This window comes from Lactuca saligna, chromosome 3 (assembly GCF_052625555.1).
Source record: "Lactuca saligna cultivar CGN05327 chromosome 3, ASM5262555v1, whole genome shotgun sequence".
NCBI classification, from domain to species: Eukaryota; Viridiplantae; Streptophyta; class Magnoliopsida; order Asterales; family Asteraceae; genus Lactuca; species Lactuca saligna.
The window spans coordinates 29,519,448-29,522,706 of NC_136419.1; the positions used below are offsets into that span (position 1 = coordinate 29,519,448).

At 32.5% G+C, this 3,259-nt stretch overlaps 1 pseudogene; it reads left to right on the forward strand.

Annotated features, from left to right (window-relative positions):
• Positions 1-644: 644 nt before the first annotated feature.
• On the forward strand, positions 645-2,275 carry LOC145035314 (11-beta-hydroxysteroid dehydrogenase-like 4A; annotated as a pseudogene).
• Positions 2,276-3,259: the final 984 nt, after the last annotated feature.

The window sequence follows — 3,259 nt, forward strand, 5'->3', positions numbered from 1 at the left end:
TTTGTCAATTTGTACAAAACTTGATGTAATATAATAGATCATAGAATTAATGCATTGTTGTCAACGTCTATTTTCTATAAATATAAACTTTTTAAATTTTAAATCTCCTTTGAAAATCATGTTATTTATTATATTTCAATATTCAAAAATATATATCGAAAAATAGTACACATCTTGTATTTGATAGTTACTATATCATATATTTTGTAACTGCTTGAAATGATGATTTCAAAATAAAATTTCTAATTATATAATGACTAAAAACATTGAGACATGCATATCAGAAACGAAAAAGTAGTGGATCATTTTTTATTAGAAAAATTGTACTTACTTCATTTTCTAAGTCGCATCACCGTCCCCACTGCCACCCACATCCAGCAAAACATCTTTTTGCTGCTCTTGATATGGGGGGCCCATTTGTCATAAACGAACAAACATCCACATCCCAAAAATCTATTTACCTCAATTCTATACGACTTGAGTGTCAATTATAACTTAATAATCTTCAAATCAATAGTAGACTAATGTAAACCAAATAAACCGAGACGCATACTTATAAATTATAATGAGCGTAGTAAATGCACTATTCCAATTATTTGTTAACAAACCCAAAGGAAATCAGTCGACCTTGTGTGTGTATCGCTATGTATGAATCCTACTTTAACAACAAGCTCACTAATGCACTTGTGTACTACGTTTTCTTGTTACTTTTGCTTCTCATTTCACCCTTTCTTTTCTTTTGGGAACTCGTCACCATCCTCCGATCATGTTTCCAACCTATCGAAAACATGTCGGGAAAAGTGGTTTTAATCACTGGTGCTTCATCCGGACTTGGAGAGGTATGTAAACCAACCTTTAACCTTACGATTATTTCAATCGTTTTTTGATTTGCTTTAATCATAAATGGCAGCTAATGGCTTATGAATACGCGAAAAGAGGTGCATTTTTAGCAATTGTTGCGATAAAAGAACCAGAAAGTCGACTCGAGCAAGTGGCAGATAAAGCCCGTGAATTCGGCTCTCCGGATGTTCTCTTCATGTTTGCAGATGTGTAGGAGGTTGATGAGTGTAGGATGTTCGTCGATGAGACCATTAGACGTTTTGGTAGATGTGGGTAATCCCTAATCTCCAAATCATTTTTTTTCAATAACAATTTCTTTTTGTGTGTATGTGTGTGAGAATTAACATGAAAATTGATCCTTTGCAGTAGATCATCTTGTTTGTAATGCTGGAATCGGGTCCCTTTATTCGATTAATATTGGCGTTACCAAATTCGCACCGGTTATGGTATATTATTCTTTAAAGTATAGGACTAGGCCAGGGACTTATGAAAATAAAAGATACATTTTAATTTTATCCTAAAAAGGTGATATAGTTCTCAATAATCGATGTGCATAAAAGACATGCATGTTATCAACATCATCATTATTAAAGATAATCTTATATATAAAGGTTGTCCTGCTCCAGTTAAATTCAATTATTCTCTATCGCTTGTCACATATAACAAATGTAACCGTAGTTGTAAACTTCTTCTCTCGTAGCTACCATTGCAATGATTCATTTTACAATGCAAACAGGACATAAACTTTTGGGGATCAGTTTATCCCACTCATTTTGCGATACCTCATCTCATCAGAACCAATGGAAAGATTGTGGTCAACGCTTCATGTAGCGGAGTGTTGCACCCACCGAAAGGTGGCTTCTACAATGTAACGAACTACTTCAGTCGACTCATTTTTTGTGTTTCTCCTTTGTTATTTAGACCATATATATAACCATGCATATTGTACCTGATGTGTCTCAAATTTCAGGCAAGTAAAGCAGCCTTAATCAGCTTCTATGAGTCCCTTAGATTCGAAGTGTCTCCGAAAGTAACAATAACAATTTTGACACTCGGCTTCATAGAAACCAACATGATAACACCCAAGTATTCAGCCAGTGGTGTTGGCGTTCGTCTAAGAAGAGTGAGTAGATACTGGCTCATTTCCCGCTAAATAACGGATAATATCCACTGTCCTTTTTATTTTTTTATTTTTTTATTGTTTTTTTTAAACTTCATGTAGGGTTTTGGAACCATCCACCCAACAATGGGAGCAGAGTCATGTGCAATAGCCATTGTTGATGGAGTATGTAAAGGAGCAACATCAATTACACAACCAAGGTTCATGAAGGCTCTATTCTTGATCAAGTTCTTGTTCCCAGGACTACATCATTTTCACATGAATATATTTTCCATCGTATTCTCTAAAGAACTAAAAGGAACACATGAGAACTAATATTATAGTTACATATGGAGTCTGATTCTAATGTTACTCGTTAGGTCGTTATGATACTTCAGTTGTTTCTTTGTTTCGTATGAAATTTGAAAATAATGGGTGTATTTCTGACAACTATACTTATTCAAACAATTACATCTTGTATAATGATGGAGATCCTCAATTATGTATATAAGATAGAATTATCAATTGCACTAAGACATAGACAATACGAGGAACTCTCCTATAGTTGTCACGTAATCATTTCCTCTTTCTTAGGCCATGCGGTACGTTGCTGTTGCAAAAACAAAACAGATCCTGCACCTCGGAACACAACATCGAGGGTGGGTGAGTGGGATAAGAGTACGGGGAGGGTTTCCCGCATTCTCTCTTCTGCTGTGATTCATCTTTATCGTTTTTTAATTTTTTGTTATAGCATTTTTAAAACGGTAAATATATATATATATATATATATATATATATATATATATATATATATATATATATATATATATATATATATATATATATATATTTGGTAAATAACTACTCTAAACTCTAAAATTGCAATATATATTGGGTTTAAACCCGTGAAAACCACAGCTAGTAAAGAAAAATATTATTTATAATTCTAAATCGTAATAACTAATCAAAAATTTGTAAAAACTCATGTAATACACGGTTGAAAAACTTAAAATAGCATAAACCACAGTTGATAAAGAAAAATATTGTTCATTATCCTCGTAATTTTATTATTTACGCAAATTCATGCCCGAAACTATTCTATAATAATTTATGTCCAGCTATGTTTCATAGTCACAACACATACCATTGGTTTTGATAACCTTGAAAGATTCATTGATTCCGTTCAAGAGCATTTTTTTTGAAATTATCACAATGCTCATAGTTTTCAACGATAAACATCATCTTCACTTTATATATTTGATAACTAAAAAATATCAAATTAAACTTGTTGGTTCAAAAAAAAAAGTAAAAAAAAGAAAT